This window comes from Pteropus medius, unplaced genomic scaffold (assembly GCF_902729225.1).
Source record: "Pteropus medius unplaced genomic scaffold, Ma_sr-lr_union100, whole genome shotgun sequence".
NCBI lineage: Eukaryota > Metazoa > Chordata > Mammalia > Chiroptera > Pteropodidae > Pteropus > Pteropus medius.
This window is the reverse complement of record NW_024349799.1, coordinates 13,026,516-13,047,704: the sequence shown is the minus strand read 5'-3', so window position 1 is coordinate 13,047,704 and position 21,189 is coordinate 13,026,516. Positions and strand designations below refer to the sequence as shown.

The 21,189-nt window shown below is 37.3% G+C and overlaps 1 protein-coding gene and 1 pseudogene across 2 annotated transcripts in view; both read left to right on the top strand.

The window, feature by feature from the left end:
• Nucleotides 1-4,261: 4,261 nt before the first annotated feature.
• The window catches only part of FAM222B (family with sequence similarity 222 member B), a 54,812-nt gene continuing 37,884 nt past the window's right edge, over nt 4,262-21,189 (top strand). Inside the window, exon 1 of one of the 2 annotated variants that reach the window (XM_039886122.1) lies at nt 4,262-4,397. The gene's annotated coding sequence lies outside the window, so the exon portion shown is untranslated. The remainder of the gene's footprint in view (nt 4,398-21,189) is intronic. The other variant, XM_039886125.1, reaches the window with a different exon arrangement.
• Nucleotides 12,746-12,861, top strand: LOC120621264 (uncharacterized; annotated as a pseudogene).

Sequence of the window (21,189 nt, the reverse complement as noted above, 5' to 3'; positions counted from 1 at the left end):
AGAAGTCGGCAGCCGCCTTTGGCGATCTGCATTTTTACTTTATGCGAGCATCCTGTGAAGAGTGGTCCGTGGGTCGTGAGTAGGTGTTCCCGATGAACAGCTGACCCAGATTTCCCTCTTGTAAACCTGTCTCATCTCGGAGGTCATTCCTTTCTGGAGGAAAAGCAGAGGGTCTGCAAAGGGAAAAATGCTGTTTAGTCACTTAGGATCTCTCAAGTCCTGTGGAACTTGATTTACCTCAGTCGATTTGTGGCCTAGAGTCCTCTTCATTCTTTGAAGCCTCTCAAACTCTTGAAATTGAGAGAGAAATGTGGAAATTGGAGCGGGTGGGAATTCATTAAGCACATACTATGTACAGCCCTGTCAGGGTGCTGCAGATATATCAGTGAACAAAACGGACAAAATTCTTTATCATTTGTGTCCTGGTGGCTGTGTGTGTGTGTGTGAGAGAGAGAGAGAGAGAGAGAGAAATGTTAGTGATCTGACAGGAACAGTTTCAGTAAAGTGATCTGGGTGGAAGCCTAAATGGAGTGGGTTTAAGAGAGAGGAAAGGAATTAAGGATAAGCAGAATACGTATACAACTCTTCCTAGGGCAGCAGTACAAAAGGGAGTGGTAACAGAAGAACAGGAGAGAAGAGTGGGGTTAAGAGAGCATTTTTAAAATAGATTTTGTTGTCAATGGCAATGACCCAGTAGAGAGGAAAAAGGTGATGATATAGGAGAGAGAGGGAGAATTGTTGAGAGATGGTGAGAACCAACTGGCCAGGCTGCCTTTGGATAGAGGTGGAGTATCCAGAGAAGCTCTGAGTGACACAGGATTGACAGAGCCCAAGCAACCAAATGCACTGATGGTTTGCAAATGGCGCCAGGCTCCAGCTTTCATACTGCCTGCTCTGTTAGTGGAAGGAACAGCCTTTTTGGAACATGATATTCTGGATGTTCTTTGGGCACCCCATATGCCCAAAGAACAAGATGCCACTAAATACAGGACAGCCAGCAATCAGAAAAATATGAATCTTTCATGGACAGTTCAGCAAAATGCCATTTCAACTACAATAAGATGAAGGGAAGTTTTAGGTTAAACAGCGATGAAGAGCTTAATTACATAAATGCAAAATCACCCAAGGAACACATACTAAATACTACAGTTCTGGCAACAGATAACACTGGAAGAATCCCAGGAATGACACACAAAAAAATTAGAGAAAATGAGTCAAAGTGCTTTGTTAATTCTCTTCTTTCCCAGAAATTTTCCGTCATAGGATATTGTAGGGGAATTTTGTATTTTGTGAGATTAGGAATGGCTAGTCAAATGAAATAGACTGCCTGGGTTCACATCTCAGTTTGCCACTTAGTTGTGTGTTTGAATGAGTTATTTAAACTCTCCAAGTGTCAGTTTCCTCATCTGTAAAATGAAGATGATAATAAATATATATGTTCATTTGAATCTAGGACTTAGAACAATATAGGCTCTCAATAAACGTTCCTACCTTAAAGCTACTTGTTTTGCCCTTTAGGAAACCTTGTTCCATGAATTAACCTTTCTTCTCTGTATAGACAATTTCTCTCTGTACTATTTTCCTCTCATCAGCATTTATTTTAAAATATGTTTAGTCTCTTCCATTGGTAAAGCAAAATAATCTTCCCTGACCCCCAGTCCTTTTCCAACAAGGTGTCATTCTATCTTAGTAAAATAGTGCAGTGACAATGGTGGAGAGAAGCAGATGAATTCCAGAGATTTAAGGGGATAGAATCAGAAGGAGATGATGAGGGATAGAATTGGAGGGAGAAGTCCTTCAATGGCCTCCTGTTCCAACCAGATTAATCCAAAGTCCTTGCATGTATTGATCCTGCTTACTTCTCCCAAGGCTTCAGTCACATTGACTTTCTTTCCATCTCTTGAATATACTAAGCCCATTTGTACCTCAGAGTCTTTAAACCTGTTACTCCTGCCTCCTGTGTTCTAAATTTGGCTTCTGTTTCCCCAGTCAGGTCTCAGATTAAATGTAACTTCCTCAGAGAGGCTTTTCCTCATAACATTTATCACTACATACAGTGATCCTGTTGCAGTGCCTGGAATGCTGTAAGAGGCTCCTCAGGGATCTTCAGGGGCTTTGATCTTATCAACCTTCTGATGGCCCCAAACTGACCAAGTCACTCCCTTGCTTCACTGCCCTCAGAATAAAATACAAAGTAATTAACATGTCTCCAGCTTCCTTTGACAGTCCCATCTTTTTCTAGGCTCACTCAACTGAATTTTTTTCAGCTCAGTTGAATTTTTTCAGTCCCCCAAATTACCTGGTATTCTCTTTCACTTCTAGGCTTTCACATAGACTGTTTCTTCCAAGTCCGGATAAATTCACTCATAGGACCCTTTTTTTTCCTCCTATAATGGGCAGTTTATAATACGGTGACTGAGCACACAGATTTTTGAGCCGGACATCCTGGGTTTGATTCTCAGCTTCATTATTGTGTGACCTAGGGCAAGTAACTTTTCTCTACTTCAGTTTCCTTATATTTAAAAACAGGGATGATGAGATTGATAGATAGAGATCCACCCAATAAAAATAATGAAATTTCCAAGATAATTTCTGTGCTGTGTGATTCGAGCAGGAGGACAGAGGGATGGACGTAATCTACAAGAGTCATCATTGGTTGGGGAGAAGAAGGCCACTTAAAAGAGTAAAGTATATAATAAAGAATTTAAAAATAAAAAGATAAGGCTAATGATAGTATCCTGATAGGGTTGTTGTGATTAAAAGAACTGATATGTTGTCATCCTAATAATTTTTACTACTAATAAAAAAGAACAAATATGCGTAAAGTGCTTAGAACAGGGCTTGGCACATAGTAAATGCTATGTGTTTGCTGTTATTTTATGTTCTCTACTAGACTGTAAATTCTATGAAGACAAGAAATGTATATATATTGTTCACTACTGTATCTCCTGCACCTAAAACAGTGTCTTGTACATAGTGGGTACTCAGTAAATTCCAAAGGGTAATACTTTTGTAAGTCATGACAACTCTTCTAAACCAGAAGCTAGCCTCTAGGACTGATCCTTGGCGCCTAACCTGAGAATTCCATTATGTGCATTTGTATATTCTTACTGCCTCCTTTTACAGAAGATTTAGTATTATTAGTGACAAGCAGGCTGCATTGCCTCCAGCACCATTGTGATACTTCATTTTCAGCATTCTCAACCTTTACTCTAGGACTCATTTTTGCTTCTTTCCAAAGTGAGAAAAACATTCCTTAATCTTGGATTAGGATTCACATTAGATCCTGGGATCAGATGTAGAATTAACAGATGTAGAGTGAATTTAACATCCTTCTCAGAACAAATAGAACTTTCTGTTCTTCCTTTTTTTATGTGTTACATTATATATTGGTCCCTAGCTCCCAAGCTCTGAATTGTAGATGGGAGACTGGGCTGGAGGTGGGACGGAAGAATCATGGTGATAAGGAGAACTTAATCCTGTACCTCCTCTCACCTTTGCAGTGCATTGTCTGCAGCTTTCAAGTTTGTTATTGAATTCCCAGGATCCAACTGAGCCTCGACTCTTGTTAGACTTATGCCAAGGCAGCACAGTCTGAGCACAGGTCTGAGGCTGGTAGTTGCACCTCGGAGGGCTAAAGGTATGGTTTTTCTTTACCAGTTCACAAAAACAGGTCGGGCTCACACAATGATAACTGTAACGTAAGAGACTGTCAGCCTGCAAAGTCTTTCAGTGGCACATATGAGATGCCTAGGACATTTTCATCCAATAAACAGTGTGCTTCTGAAAAACAGACTGAACTTAGCAGTGTCCCAGTGAGTTCTAGGTGCAGTCACCTTCTAGGCAAGATCCCCAGTAGTGTATTCCTGGCCAGTAGTGTATTCTGGGATGTCAAAATTGCCTCTTACACAGTTATCTCCAACGCATTCTAGATGTGCTTGTCTTCTTGAAAGAAACCTCAATCTGTTATCAGTGGTCACCTCAGAGCACCTGAATTCAGGCCTTTAGGTGCAGGAGGGATTCAGAATCCTTGAAGTGCCATTAAGTCTATTGCCCCTTATAGATCCACGCGTTTAGTAATCTAAGCAAGGTATTCTAGAGGCCTCACACCCTGGGGCAGCCGCCAAAGCCTCTAAGCTTAACAAGTCCTCAAAGCCAGCGGTCATATCCATTTGAGACCCAGGGATCCAGGGCATCAGGCACTCAGGAGGACGCCCCCAGAGCGGGCTGCGCAGGCGCAGGCAACCCGAGAGGGCCCCGGCACTCCAGGCTGCGCAGGCGCAAGAACGGCTGCCGGCGAGTCCCGACGGTGGCGGCGGTGATTGAGGGGCCGGGTCGTGCGGCAGCGGTGGTGGCGGCAATAGAGCAGCCATGAGGGCCGGGCCCAGTCACCGACAGTGAGTGGTGGTGGAAGGCGGGTGGCATGGTAGAAGGATACTCAGACTTGGGGGTGAGGGGGTGGGCTCTGCCTGTCGGAAGCGAAGGGGCGTGGGGGATGGACAGTTTGAGGTGATGATGGGAGAATTTGGGGGCTCGGTTGGGCAGATCGCCGGCCTCAGAGCTGGACAGCCTGGTGGAGGAAAGAGGGTGCGCGCTGCAGAGTGAAGGAGCCCACTGCAGGAGCAGTGTCCTGCGCTCCCGTTTGTCATCGTCCCTTCCCCCAGGAGCTTTCGGTCGCCTCTCCCTTTCCGCTTCTTTCAGAGAATGGTCACGGGGGGGAGAGTGGTGGAGGATGAAAGCTCTGCTGTTGGAGCTGAAGAAGCCAACTCTATCCAGCAGGGAAGGGCCCGTCGCCCAGAGTAATAGGCTGCTCTGGGTAGAGGGTGGAAGTCGGGAGCCCTCTCTTTAAAGCTGGGAGGAGTCTAGAGAAAAGAGCTAGAGGCTTGGAGTCCGACAGCTTCGAACCCACGTCCACCACTGATAAAGCTGATAGATAATCTTGGGCAGGTCCCAATAAACCTTTACGAACCTCTAGAAGATGATGCGCTTCAGCGGGCTATTGCAAGCATCATGTATGTGATTGAGATTGTTTATGAAAATTGTAAATTGAAAATACTAAACTGATGTTACTATAATCACTAACAAATTACTGGATTTTAAACCTTATCATTATTAATAGGAAAATTGATTTCTTTGTTAAGGAGAAGCATATTGTTTGTAAAACCTCAGTAGGTACATGTGCTTTCTACCTAGGCACAGCAGATCATGTGCAGAAATACCAGTTTTGTGACAAAATAGCCATCAGACTTGTGTAGGAAAAATACCATACTCCCAAGCATTTTTACAAATGGCGTGTAGCTCCTTACCCAAGAGGAAGGTAATAGAGAATGAAGGGCCAGTCTGTTAAATGCTTTCTGAACATAGCTTACTCAGGTTCATTCCCTTTAACACAGTTAGTACTAATGTGCTTTATTATGAGTTGAGAAAACTAGTTTGAGACAAGCTAGGAGGGCTGCACAGTGAGGGATGAGCAAATACAATTTGTTATTTTTAAATTGTAAAAAAAGGTTTTCTTTGCAAAGGAGTCTCTGGCACCAGGGCCATGTCTTTATTTTGGAAGTCAGATAAGCGTAGAGCAGATTTTCAGCTCCACTTTTTGTTACTCTGCCAGTGGAACCTCCAGGATAGAGTATCTGTCAGAAAGACAGAAGCAGCTGTACAAGAAAGAGCACAAAAGTTGGCTGGTTCTTCCTGATGGGCTGAAGTAGCACTCCTGAGGCTGTTGTTGTTGTTCTTGTTAGAGTAGACAAAACAGCGAGGACAGTTAAACTGTGCTTCCTGAGAGAGAAGATGGCTTTCTAGCCACAGCTTTTGAAAGAGGTGAAACTCCTTTCAAAAGGACAGAAAGAGACATGCTTCAGCTCTGCTGGCTTTGAAGATTGAGAACCTGAAATGGCCCTTTGGAAATTAGTGATTTGTCTTTCATCTGAGCAAAGGTAGGGAGTGGCTCTACTAGATTCTTGAAGATTCACAGATAAGGAAAATGAGTTATAGGAATGAGGGAAATGAACCCTAGTCGTCTTTAACTTCTCTATCTGGTAAAACGTGTTTTACTTCTCTTTCCTGGAAATGGACCATGATATATCATTTTTAACTTTGCTCTCCCAAGAAATTTTCTGCTCATAACACTGATTCTTTTTTAGAGGCTAGTTTTAGAAAGGAAGCATTTGTTTCTATTGTTATAGGTCATTTACAGAATATAAATTCTGCCTTTGACTATCACATGGAAGATGAAGTAGAGGTTTAAAATGTTAGAACTGGCCTAGCCATCTTATTTTATTTTTAATAATTGGATGTCTATTTTTAATTTTGGTAATTCATTTTTCCCTCTATTGGAAATTTTTATCAGTTCAAACAAGTCCATAAATGCCATCTGTGTTATGTTAAAATGATGGAGGTTTGTTCAGCTGTTATGAGAATTTCCTGTCCTTCCCTTCTTCTATTCTCTTTCCTATTTGTGGTTACTTTTATATAGCAGATGACTGTTAGCAAATGAGGAGTCTTCCTTTGGGGGAGAGAAAGGGAATGGTCAATGCCCTGATTGCCTGTTTGGTGAGCAGTCTGCCTAAAATGGGGACCTAAGGATTTCCCATGAACCTCTAACATAATGCAGGATAAAATAAAAGGAATAAGGTTTACTAGTTCATTTTTAATCTGATAAAATGAATCATTTTTCTTTAAAAAGCCTCATGCCTTAGGGAAAACTTTTTAAAACAATCTATTTAAAAACAATTATGTTTTACCTCCCTCTTTTTTACTGAGAGTATTTGCTCACAAGCAGAATCTTTGTTGCTTAAGAGCCCTTCTGATCTTACCACCTATTTCTTAACTGAAGTCTCTTTTATAATATTTCCACAGTTGATAATTAATAATAGAGCACAAAGATTTTTTTGTTTGTTTTTTTGGTCATTAACTTGCTTCTTGATAGAGTGCTGACTACTTTAAAGGAGGACTGACTTTATGGGAAGATGTTAAAAAGGAAAAGTAAAGAGAGAAATGGATTAAATAATTTAGTGAATCTGTAGGTTGGTTCTGATATTTGGATGGTAAAGGATTCAAGAATGAACCTATGGTTCAGAGTAGCCTCCTGAGGATGAGGGTTTGCTTACCAATGTTTAGCACAGTAGCTGGCATAGTGGAATTGCTCATTAAATATTTGATGAATGGAAAAATAACAATATGAATCATAATTAGCAAACATGGGTTCAAATCTTCTGCATCTTTTTGTGTATCTTTTTGAATGAGCTTACCTATGTGTTTTCACCTCAGTTCCTTCATGTTTAAAACAAAGATAATAATTGTACTTACTTCAGGAGGTTGTTGTGAGGATTAAATGGGTTAATACATATAAAATGTTCAGAATAGTACCCGACACTTAACTAAATACTAAATAAATGCTAATTATTATGAGTGTTTATTGGATACACTCTCTTTGTGCCCAAATATATGCTGGTCAAAGATGATTATGACATAATCCCTGCCTCCTGGGGGTTCACAGTCCAATGGAGGAAACAAATATACAAAGTAATTATAATACATTGTAATACCTTATTTCATCAAACCCATGGTGCCAATGATTGTAAAGCTCACAATTATTTTACATACCACTAAGAAACAAGAAATGCTTCTAATGAGACTGGCATGCCATCAGTTATAAGATGTACCCGGTTTTCAGAGAAATGGGTCGGGGGAGGAAAGGTGTGTCTTAGAACTGAAGTACAGCAAGCACTGTACTAGAGGCAGGTACAACTTTAAGTTAGAGGGTTGATGGAAGGCTGGATGCAGGTTTTGTCAGTAAAGGCCTCCTGCATTGAACTTGCATGATAGGCCCTTACAGATGGACAAAGAAGATAGAGCATTCCAAGCAGACAGTAAAGTCAAATGGGAAGGGAGAGGACATTATTGATGTGTACCACCATATTGGGACAAGCAGGAAATGAGCGAAGACTTTGGCAGAGTGACACTGTATAATGCAGCAGAGCAGGGCAGGAAGCTTGGAACATTTTCAGAAGAAACATGAGCCTAATTCTTGGATTTAAACTCCTAAAATATTATAGCAACTCTAAAAAGATGACTCTAATAAATTGAGAAGTGAGAGTGAGTGTGAGAAGCAAAGTGGCCAGAGGAAAGGCTGCAACTTTACAGCTGACCAGAGTAGGGGATAAGTGTGAAGTCACTGCTCTTGGTGAGAGGTGAATGCTTTCTCAGCAGAGAAGTGTTTGATATTTATTTCTGTCTTTTTACTGCTTATCAAGGTCTTGATTATCTCCCTTTCAGAGCATTATGACTTAGAGTGAAAAGGAATACAACTCGAGGAAAAGTGCTAAATATTCTTTATTAAAGATGCATTTAATACAAGGAGGGTAATGAGTTATCAGATTTGATGGTTCAGTTATAAAATTGTGGTTTGGTACAGCAGTAGATTGTACTGTTTCATGGGAAAATACAAATCATTAAAAGAGTGATAAGAGACTCAGTTACTAGTTTTCTGGTAACTAACCTTCAAGGTAGTAGGGAAAAATATGAAAAACTAGAAATAACATAAGCATGAATTTCTGTAGTGTCTTTTTTTTCACCAGTGAGCCAAAACTAGGTTTGAATCTTAAGCTTTTAGGATTCTGATCTCATTGAAAAATGTTGGAATTGATCCTTTTAGCAATCAAATTCAGCAAACATCGTGTTAGGCATTGTGCTAGGTACTGGGATATGAATGACATAATCCTTGTTTTTAAAGAGCTCACATTTTAATTGGAGACTAACACATAAATAATTATGAATCAGTACAATAAGTGCTATCATAAGAGATCTGCACTAAGAGCTATGGGAGCACTGGTTCTTCGTGGTGGGGGAGGAGAGCGTTGGAGAAGGCTTCATAGAGGAAGAGTCAGTAGAGTCTTGAAGGATGACTGCACTTTGGCTGCTTCAACAAAAAAAGATTGGAGAGGGTAATGTTTCAAATGCAGAGAACAGCTTACACAAGGGTACAGAATTATGAGTATGAACGTTTGTATGGGCTAGTGGTTTAATGTGCCTAGATCATGGGATATGAGGAACGAATGGAAGGAAGTTAAGTGAAATATGGGTTTGAGCCCAATTGAGAATGGCCTTGGTGAGGGGTCTGAATTTTATTTTGTAGGTACTAGGGAGTGATGAGAGAGTGTTAAACTGGGTAAGGAACACGTTCAAATCAATATTTAAGAAAAGTAACACCATTTACAGTGCAGAAGTTAGATTGAAAAAGGTGAAGTTGGCTGCAGGGAGACAAGCTGGTTGTGAGACTGGTATAATGATCACTTGAGAGATATTGAAGATCCCAATTATGTTGGTAATGGTGGAATCATAGACAGATTAAAGAGCTTTTGAAGAGACTGACTAGAAGGATCTTACTGACTTCATGTTAGGTAGTATGTAAGGGAGGAGTTGTCAAAGATGGATTTGAAATTGCTTGCTTGAGCAAATAAGTGGTTGGCCATGTCATTCCTAAGGTAGGTAATCCAGGAACAAGAAGCTGTAACATTTGTGGGAAAATGGGTTTGATTTTGGTATATTAGACTCGCAGTATCTGGGAAATCTAGGAATAAATGTCTAATAGGTTTTAGGATATTTGGGTCTTGAGTTCAGTAGAAAGGTTTAGAATGGAGATGCAGATCTAGAAATCATTAGGGTATAAGTAATAGTTAAAACCATCATGAAGACCCTAAGCTCCAAATGCTTTATATGTTGTTTATTCACATCATCTGGAGGGATCGACTTTATTGGAATGTGGCACTAAGTACCTTTTCTATAGTAGTTCATATAATTCTGTCTCTTTTTCTTATTTTTCCATTTTTTTAATGTTGTGTATACATGGCTTAAATTAGCATTTTAAGATTGCAAACAAGAATAAAACACAAGACCTCTTACCTTAATGGAAGGAATGGTATTACTTTTAAGTACAGACACCATTCGTGTTTAAAATAAAAGCCTATATAGGTTTATAAAATTTTTAAGAAAAGGAAATAAGTGTGCATATCAGCTGTACATCTTTTCCTATTCTCAGTGGATTGCCAGACTTAGAACTGCCTTTTCTAACATCAGTTCCATTATAAATATGAGAGTGGGGAGGGGGATGGAATCTGTTCCACTGAATGCCTCAGAAGCTAGGTGGTTTTTATGAACCAGAATCTCAGAAGATTTGCAGACCACAGGACAATTTTGAACCAGTGATGCCAGCTTAGTTCAGAGTTGGGATTGGAAGCTCAAGCCAATTAATTCTGTCCAGCCTTCTGCTACCTCATAACTTTTTCACCAGTTATATAAGGACTGAAAACACTGAAGTAAATATACCTGATGGTAAGCGAAAGATATACATGTTAAGCGAAAGATATACATGTTGTTGTTGCTTTTTTGAAGGACAATTTGGTATAATTTAGGTATGTTTTTGTCGTTCATGATTTTGATATGTTAGCAGAGACATGTTTTATGAAAGGAAGAAATATACAAAGTATCTGAAGTTGTTGGTAGATTTTAATATTGACATTGAACAGGATGCCTGGCTTTGATGAATCAGATGTGGAGAATCATAGACATCACCAAAGTCTTAACTTGGTTCAGGGCTTAACTCCCCATACTTCCTTCTCTTTTTCTTCCTTTCCTTGGAGATTTAATGTTAAAAAGAAAAGAATTCTGTAGATACATTGTATTTTTACCTCTTTATTCTGGAAAATTTCAAATATATGCATGAGTAGTCAGAACAGTATAGTGAATAAGGAACCCTATTATTCTGCTACACTGTCAACTCATGCCCATCTTGTACCTCCTACCCATTATGTACACTCTACCTACTAACTCACCCAAATTATTTTTAAGCAAATCCCAGATATCATACTTTCATAAATAAATATTTCAGTATATATTTCTAAAAGATAAAGACTAAAAGAAAAACCACAAAAATTAATAAGCATTTCTTAATATCATTAATTATCCAGTCAGTTTTCACATTTCCCCAGTTATCACAATAATTTTTCAACTATTTATTTAAAACAGTATCCAACTAAGGTCCATACATTATTGTTTTCATATGTTTACTGTTTATACCTTTTAATCTATAGTTTTGCCCTCCATCTCTTCATTTATTTATTGAAGATCTCTCTCTCTTTTAAAGCTGCTATCACCTTCTGCTCTTCTGGAGGATTCCTTTTACAGTATGTCTACAAAGTAGGACATCCCTTTTTCATCCTTTTCCTTTTTTTTTTCTTTTTTTTAAATTAAGTTTATTGGGGTAACGTTGGTTAATGCAATTATATAATTTTCGGGTGTACATTATCATTTGACATCTATATATTCTACTGTGTTCACCACCCAAAGTCCAGTTACCTTCAGCTAACATATATTTGATCCCCTTTACCCACTTCACCCTCCCCCTAAACCCTATATTTGACCCCCTTTTCTCCATCTACCTCATCCCTCCTCCCCCCACCCTACTAGTAACTACTAGTCTATAGTCCTCTGGTAACCACTAGCCTATAGTTCATGTCCATGAGTCTCTGTTTGTCTCGCTCATTTGTTGCTTTTAGGTTTATAGCCTACATATAAGTGATATCGTGATTTTCAACTTTTTCTGTCTAGCCTCCTCTTTTCTTGCTGTCATTCAAAGCAATTGGCCATTCAAAACAAAGATTTATACATTGCTCACTCTGCTAGGAGCTAAGAAGAAAGCAGCTAGTGTAATTCCTGCCCACCAGAGTTTATGTCTTGCTGGGAGAGCAAACAAGTTAACTGTCAGTTATAGAATATAATGTGTTAAGAGTGATGATAGAGAACCTCAGAGTGCAATGGAAACATGTCAACCCTTAACCCATTTTTGCAGGATGAAGAAAGGCTTGTGTGTGGCAGAATGTTCAAGGTTAAGATCTGAAGGATGAGTTAGAGTTAGGTGAGTTAGGAAAGATTACTGGCAATAGAGAGACCATTGTTTGTTAAGGTACAAGAAGTTAAAGTTTTTTTTTTTTTAACTGTTTGGAATAAACAGCATGTCTTTTAGGAAAATTGAATTTTCAACTTTATTATACCAGATAATATTAATACATATCTTTATACAAAGCATTTTTCTTCCCTTCTGCATAGCCGTGGGAAATCTCAGAGCAGCTGTGCAAGTAAAAAATTAGAACCTTGAAAAATAAACATATGATTTCTAACCCTTACAATACCCCTATTATTTTTCTTAAGGTAAACATAGGCAACTAATTCCTACCTAAAAGTAGACACTTTTTAGGAAGGTTGAAAAAGTGACAAACTGATTCTAAAATTTATATGGAGAGGCAAAGGACCAAAATAGCCAAAACGATTTTGAAAAAGGTCAACACAGTTGGAAGACACATACTACCTGATTTCAAGACTTACTGATAACTTGCTAACAGTAATCAAGACAGTGTGGTATTGGCAAAAGGATGGATACATAGATCAATGAACAGAATAGAGTTCAGAAATAGACTCACACAATTAAATATGGCTATTTGTTTTTTGACAGAGATGCAAAGGCAAGTCAAGAAAGGATAGTCTTCTCAACAATTAGTCGTTGGAATAACTAGATATCTATGTGCAAAAAAAAAAAAAAATGAACCTCAACCTGTACCTCTCACCTTATTTATTTAAAAAATAACTAAAAATCAATCACAAGGACGTGGTTCCATAGTGTAGCAGTTAGCACATCTGCTTTACACGCAGAAGGTGCTGGGTTCGTGCCCCAGTGGAGCCACGGTCCATGGACTACGGCCATGCCACCCTGAACAAGCCTGACGTCTGATCTCAGAAGCTACGCAGGGTTGGGCCTGGTTAGTACTTGGATGGGAGACCACTTAGGAAGACCAGGTGCTGTAGGCATAAAAATAATAATCATAAATAAAATAAATATATAAATAAATAAAAATACAAATAAATTACAAAAAAAGACAACCGACTGTTTGGGAGAAGATATTCGCTAATGATACATCTGATAAGGGGTTAATATCCAGAATTTATAAAGAACTTATACCTTATACAACTCAACAACAACAACATAAAAACAATCCAATTAAAAAAAGGGCAGAATATCTGAACAGATACTTCTCCAAAGAGGAAATATAGATGGCTAACAGACATATGAAAAGATGCTCAAGGTCACTAATCATCAGAGAAATGCAAATTAAAACCGCAATGAGATATCATCTCACACCTGTCAGAATGGTTGTCATCAATAAATCAAAAACCAGCAAGTGTTGGTGAGGATGCAGAGAAAAAGGAACCCTCATACATTGTTGGTGGGATTGCAGATTGGTACAGCAGCTATGGAAAACAGTATGGAGGTTTCTCAAAATATTAAAAATGGATGTACCTTTTGACCCAGCAATTGCACTTCTGGATATTTATCCAAAGAAAACCAAAACAATAATTCGTAAAGATCTATGTACTCCAGTATTCATGGCAGCACAATTTACAATAGCCAAGATATGGACACAACCTAAATGTCCATCAACAGATAATTAGATAAAGAAATTATGGTTCATATATACAATGGAATAATACTCAGCCATTAGAAAAATGAAATCCTACCATTTGCAACGACATGGATGGACCTAGAGGTTATTATGCTGAGTGAAATAAGTCAGAGAAAGGTAAATACCATATGATTTCACTTATATGTGAAATGTAAGGAACGAAAGAACAAACTAATCAAAAACACACAAATATAGTGGACAATTTGGTGACAGAAGGTGGGGTTGAGGGGCGGGGAGAATGGGGTGAATGATTAAAGAAGTACAAATTAGTAGTTGATAGTTGGGCATGAGGATGAGAGCACAGCATGGGGAATGCAGTTAGCATTAATATGATGGTGGAGAACCAGGGGAGGGAGGGAGCAATTGGGGGAATCGTTTTATGAACAATATAGATTTCTAACCAATGTACTGTATACTTGAAACTAATTTAAATAAGTAAATTTATTTAAAAAATTGATCACAGACCTAAATGTAAAATGGAAAACTATAAAATATTTAGTATAAAATAGAATTCTTGTTAAGTTAGGCAAAGAGTTCTTAAATACAACACCAAAAGCAAGATTCATAAAATTAAAAAATTGCTAAATTGTGCTTCATCAAAATTTACTCTGCAAAAGAAACTGTTAAGTGAATGAAGAGACAAGACAGAAGACTGGGAGAAAATTTTTGCAAATCACGTATCGGACATAGGACCTGGATCTAGATTGAATAAATAGTTCAAAGAGCTCAAAACTCATCAAGAAGAAAGCAAATAACACCAAAAAAATGGGTATAAGATTTGATTGACTTTACCAGAGAAGACATGGAGACAAAGAAGCACTTGAAATGTGTTCCACATCTTAGTCATTAGAGGAATGCAAATTAAAATCATAGTGAGATACGCCATTAGAATGGCTAAAAAACAACAATAAAAGAAGAAAACTGACTAGATCATGGACTGGTGAGGATGTGGGGCAGCCAGAACTTTGGAAAATACTGTGGCAGTTTCTTATAAAGTAAAACACACACTTAACATATGACCCAAGTATTTACCCAATTGAAATGACAACCTAGGACTCAAAAACCTGAATGTGAATATTTATAGCAGCTTTATTTGTACTCACCCAAAGCTGGAAATAATCTGAATGGCCCTCAATTTCAGAACAGATAAACTAACAGTGGTATAGTCATACAGTGGAATCCAACTCATCAATAAAAAGAAACTATTCATAGATGCAATAACAGTAATGATTCTAAAATGCATTATGGTGAGTGAAAGAAGCCAAGCTCAAAAGGCTACTCACTATATGATTGAATTGATGTGACATTCTGGAAAACTCAAAACTATAGGGACAGTCGAGAACAGATCAGTGATTGCCTCAGGTTAAGGGTAGGGGTAGTGTTTGACTACATACAAAAGGGGTAACATGAGGAAATTTGGGGAGGGGGTGATGGACCCTTTCTGTACTTGATTGTGGTTGTGGTTATACAGCTATGCATTTATTAGAACTCTTAGAACTGAACACTAAAAATTAATTTCACTGTGTAATATTTTAAATGTGTGGGATAGAAGAGGGAGACTTTAAAGATGGATTCTAGAAATGTAATTTTCTAAATATATTTGAATTTTTAAACTTAATTTCTTTTCTGAATATATTTTGAATAATATAAAAGTTACATAATGAAAAGTCTCCGAATAGAAATTTTAGATCATTTAGAATTTATTTTACTTTGAAATGCAGTTGTGTGCTCTGCAGTTGTAAGACTTCAAGAATACTTTGCCAGTTATTTTCTACTTTATTTGTTAAACTTGCTTATTGCCAAGCATTGTGCTACTTAGCTTTCCTTTCCCACTCTCTTCTTCCTGTCCTAGGGCACTGCTGTGTCATTTCAAGTATGTTCTCCACTTCAGTGCATAAAACAGTATTCACTAGAGAGATTTATCAAGTTAATTGGGGGGATATATGGATCTCATCCAAAGTCTAGCCAAGCTGTCTGTTCCCCTAGGCATTACTTAATGGATTGAAGCTTGGACATTAAGAATATTGTGGCAGGAGACATCCTTAGTATTCTTGGAAGTTGTATATTATAGTTTCCAGGTGAGTGTTGATTTTCAGATTTGGGAAGACATTGAGAAAATTGGTTGTGACTTTTAGGCAGCTGAAGCAGGTCCGGTATTGATTAACAGCATTTACCCGTTTGCTTGACACCGATCTGCTATCCCTCTGCTATTGCTTTCTCATGAGAGGCAATTTGAACTATTTGCTTGTGTTTCTGGATCATGTCTCTACTCTTTTTTTCCTACAAGTACTCTGATTTTCCACCAGATCTCAAATTTCTAAGTAAGGACTTTCATTTAATAAAGTAACATTATTCCTCTTAGTAGGGAATTGTTGAGTGTCTGATTAGGTTTCTATGTCTCACCTAAATGTTAGCCTGTTCTTGGTAGATTGTTATTCCAGTTGATTGTGTTCTCTAATCCTTTAATCTTATTCTCCCCCTACCTTTCTCTCAAAGGCTATCAAGTGGAAATTGTCTGTACTTCTTTCTTCCATACATACAGAGTTAATTGTATTCATATTCATGCCATTCATTTCTTGCCATACTGTTAATCCCTCTATGACCTTGTTGCATCACTGTTTATCTGAATCTTCAATCTTTCTGTCTTTATTTCTTTTCCTCAACTCTGTCTCTACTCAACCCCCAGTTATTCCTGTCTCTCTCCTGTTCATGAAAGTAGTCTTTCCCCTGCTCTCTACACCCTCTCACAGTCTATTTATTCCTCAAGCATGTAATTTGATTTGGTCACCACCACTCTACTGAAATTTCTCTGCTCAATGACCTCATTGTTAAACCCAGATGATGCTTTTCAGTCTCCTAGTTTATTTTGCCTCTCTGCTTCTTTAAACTGTGATATTATCCATTCTTGGTTTTTCTCTTCTATTTCTTCTTAGTCTTCTTCATAGTCTCATAGTCTCCTTTTCTTCCATCCGTTCCTAAATGTGGTTACATATTTTTGCCAAAGTGTTATAATCTTTTAATGTTTTTATACCATCAATTTAGGTGGATTTCTGTTCTCTTAAAACCTTCAACTAGGGTTGGGATCAATACACATACAGTGGTGAGTGCATTAGACTGTTTTTAAGTCAGGTCCCTGGTCTTGGAAAAGCAGACTAGCTTGACCTTGGCCTTAGGGGAAATATGTCAGTTTTCTCAACTGTCAAATGAGGATAACAGGACCAGTTTAGCTCAGTGAGTGGTTGTGAGGCATGACTACTAATGAAAATAATTGTAAAACACTTTGGCAAGTTAAAGTGTGATATAAATGCTAAATAATAGTTCTTTATTGGGATGTTGTGAAAATTAGCAACATGCTGTCAGAGGCCTTAAGTTCCTTTTGAGAAAGGTGATATATTTTTATAAATACTATTTGAAGAAAAAATAGCTCAGCAGTTTGAAAAAGATTGCTACCTTAATTTCTGGAATGTAACAATTATGGAACCATAATGAAACAACTTTTTATTAAAGAGAATATTCCAAAAGACTTATCGTAATATAACTTTTGAGGATTTGTATTTTTAGAGTTTTTGCTATCTTGGCTTTTTGGTTCAAGTGAGTGTATGAATGCCACACTATGGCATTTATAATATTGAATGTTTAAAGGACTGGTGAGGATGACTTATTTATATTTAAGGCATCACAGCTGATCGATACAACCACTCACAAAAAGGCATTGAAAAAGTATTTTAATTTATTTTAGGTGACACCATATAGACACATAAATTCAGACTTAAGTGATAGTTGCAGTTAGGCTTTGAAGAGGGACATGGTGCTGTTTCGGGCAAAACTAGCACTCTTGTTCCATACCTGAGTCTAAATATAGAATTGATGGCATCGTGTACTTAGAAAATGCTTGAGATTTGAATCTGATGAACTAAAATTTTTTCAGACTCTAAAGTGGCATTAACAATAGAGGAAAATTGGAATGTGGTTCTTTTGATGTCTAAAACTGATAAGGGAAAACTGAAATGATTAAGCAATAGTCTGCTGACATGCTTAGAACTTTACTCTGCTGACAACAGTTCAGTTGGGATCTTGTTTATCTTTTTTTCAGTAGGGACCTGTGTGTTGCTAATTTTAAAATAAAGTGGCATGAAGTTCTTAGCTTTACATAGGTTGGAATTGAATCTTTTTTCTGGAATTTGAGTTCTTCCACAATCCATTACCTCTTTGTATCAATAACAAGTAAAAGACTTAGGTTTTTTTCCTCTTTGATGGGAAGACTGTACTTGTTTTTGCAGCATCAGGCATTATTTGCTTTTCTTTTTCTTTTGGTGACTGATAAAGGGGGCCCTGAATGGCCTGCTTCACAGCAAAGACAATTGAGTAAGCTTACTTTCTTGGAGGTGCTTTACCTCTGTGGTTGTATTTAAGTTTTATGTTATTTTCTTCTATCATCTGCCTCGTTCATTGTAGACTCAGGGAATGGCTTCCGCTGTTTTATGTTCATAGGTAAAGGTTCATCTTATATTCGTATTTAGTTCCTTTAGAGTTGATTTGCAGTTTTCTTGTATCCATTCTCCTTAATAGTTTCCTTCCCAGAGTAGGTATTTCGCAAAGCTTCTAAATATTTTTTAGGAATGAATTGCTTATGCTAGGCACTCTTACCTTTTTTCCCTAGCTTTGTTGAGGTATAACTGAGAAAACTGTAAGATGTTTAAAGTGCGCAATGTGATGATTTTAGGCACCCTTATCTTTTTTTTTTTTCTCCATTCTGAGTAGCCAAGGTTTCTCTGGAAGTTTGCAGTTGACAGTGCTATCAAGTCAAAATACCTCGAAGACTATGTGGAGAAAGCACTTTCCATCACTTCCTAACAATGTGGAATATATGTAATATTTGACTTTATGTATTTCTTCTGTGACTCCCAGTTCATGCCCTTTGAAAATTTTGCCCTTTGGTTATTTGTCCTTTTCTTATTGACTTGTAAAAGTTCTTTGTATTTTGTGACTATCAATTCTTTTTCATGAATATTGCAAATATTCTTTAAGGCTATGAATAATGAGAAAGCAGACTATTGCATCAAATGTTTATTCAAATGGTATTAGGTTAAAATGGTTGCCTTGGTTATTTGAGCAATGGTAAGCTTCTTTTGTCTCTCTCCTTCCAAAGATGCATAGAAAAAGCTCCTTCTGTCTGAAGTAAACTGTTGGCTCTGTGTTGGTTATAATTTGCTTTTTCTGGCTCGCAAAGCCTTCTTTTTGTTTCCTGTCTTCTGACAGATTATAGGATTGTGGGGAAACAGCGTCCAGGGCTTTTTCAGGAACTGTGCCATTTTATCTACAGGAGAAGCCATTGGCTTTGGCACTAGAAGAGAATTGGCTCTGCATTTAAAGATGCCAAATCATGCTTGATTCACAAGTTTGCTGTCTCATTTTGTGTATGTCTGTGAAACTTTTTCAGGATGTTGGCTTTTAGTTTTTCTACCATGTGCTACTCCATCAGTATGAGAAATTAACAACTTGTCCCTTCTCTCCAACTTCCCACTCCCAACACTCACAATCCAAACATCTCAAACCATAGCAAATGATGTAACAGTCATTTGAGGATTAGGAAAAAATACACTACACAAATGTTTCCATTGCCCTTATGGTGACGTCGATCGTTAATTCTGGTTTATCAGTTAAAGTCTTAGTCTTTCCTATGTAGTCTTGAATTACTTAGGTGTAGAAATGATTTGCCTATCAACATGTCTTACAGAGGCTTTTCAAAGGCAACGGTGAAAACTAATTGTCAGAATACTCTATTTCCTAACTTGGAAAACTTAATTTGTATAAGACAGATCACATTTAGGAAACTTCTTCTTATTCATTTACCCTTGACACACTCTTTGGAGGGGGGTGTAGCATAATTAATCCTGATTTCTAATGAGAATATTTATTATCATGTAAGCAGTCTTTACTTCAATTGTATCTGCTAGCTTTATGCTTTTGAAACTTTGTACAGTTGATTTTGAAACCTAACCAACTAGATATTTTAGCAAATCTTCCGAACACATTAAGGCCTCACGCCTCTACTTTCTACAGATAACAGTTTAAAGATATCTTATAGATGTAGCATATTTTCATTTAGATTAAGGCAGGGAATATTGTAAATAGGACAATAAGCCACTTTGGATAAGCTGGTTTGTCTAATGTGAAATATGGACACATGTTTTTTCTCCTAGTGCCAGAAAAGCTTCCCCTCATGTCCTGCCTCAGACCCAGACTTGGCAAAAGTTGGGATTTGGTTCTCATGTGCATTCTTTGTTGTAGTTTGCCTTTTTTTTTTTTTTAAACTGTGTGTCTCCTCTCACTAGACTAAGCTCCTTAAAGACAAGGACTGTAGCTTATACATCTTTTTGTCTCTGAGATTTAATAGGCTTTCTGGTATATAAGAATGCAATAAAAATGTGGTGATGCGAATGAATTAATGAGTAAATTGAACTCCCAAAGATACAGTGAATGGATTTTATACTTCCCTCTAGTGTCTGAAAGAGAAAGTGCAGCCAGTTTAAAAAAAAACAACTTAAAGGATACCTTGCTATATTGAAATAATAGTTCAAGGCATTGCCTTTTTTTTTTTTTTTAACTTTAACACTTGTGTTTTTAGAGCTGCTGTTCTCTTTAAGTCTAATGAATAATAAGGTTTCTTATCAAAGTCCGTGTTCTGTCTTATGGGTTAAAATGTCACGTAGCAGGTCTATGGGGAAAATGCCTTTAATAATGTTCAGCTTATTAAAGGTAGATCATTGTTACTGTTTTGTCTTTGTTATGTGGTTACTTCTGATTGAAGTAAATTAACTGTCAAAGGCAACTTTTTTTTTGCTTTGTTATAATTTGGGAAATTTACAAAAGAGTACTCAAGAAATTTTGAAGTGCAAACAGTGATCAGACTGGGTAGATGTTACCTAAACTAGTTTCAGTCTAACTCATTGATCTTTTCCTTCTATTTCTGAGAGATACTGTGTTTGTTTTACCTTTTACTATCTTTTACATAGAAAGTTTAAAAACTATGGAAAATGATCTGATTCCACTAAATCTATTAAAAGTACAAAATTAATGCATGTTTTTTAAAAAGATCAAGTAAAACAAATATTAAAAAATTATCTCCTTCATTCCTTTCTACCCTACCTATCCTCCTCTCAGTGGTAACCACTGTTGACAGATTGGTGTATATACTTCCAGATATATTTTTGGACCTATTGACATATATTCAAAGTAGATGTGATTATTTTATAGTACAATCTGAAACTTGATATTTTTAAACTTTTTATTGAGATAAATTGTACATGCAAAAGTAGACAGAAGTGGACAGCTTAATGAATTTTCACAATTCGAACATACCTGTGTAACTAGTTTCTAGATCAAGAAACATTTTACCAGTCGTCTTGAAGCCCTGCCTATTAATTTGTCTATAGTATTGAAGCACGGAGTGGATAAATACTTAGTAGTGGCAGCACGAGAACTTAGTTAATTGTTCTGTCTAAAAATGAATTGAAGTTATTAATAATTTCAGCTTTGGTGGCTGTTATGAGAATTTGAGTAGTTTAAATGATTTGGATCATTGTTTTGCTATAAAGTTTACTGGTCAAAGTATTTATTGAGGACTTTGCTGTGTATATCTTACTTTGAACAATTGGGAAGGGAGAAGATATAA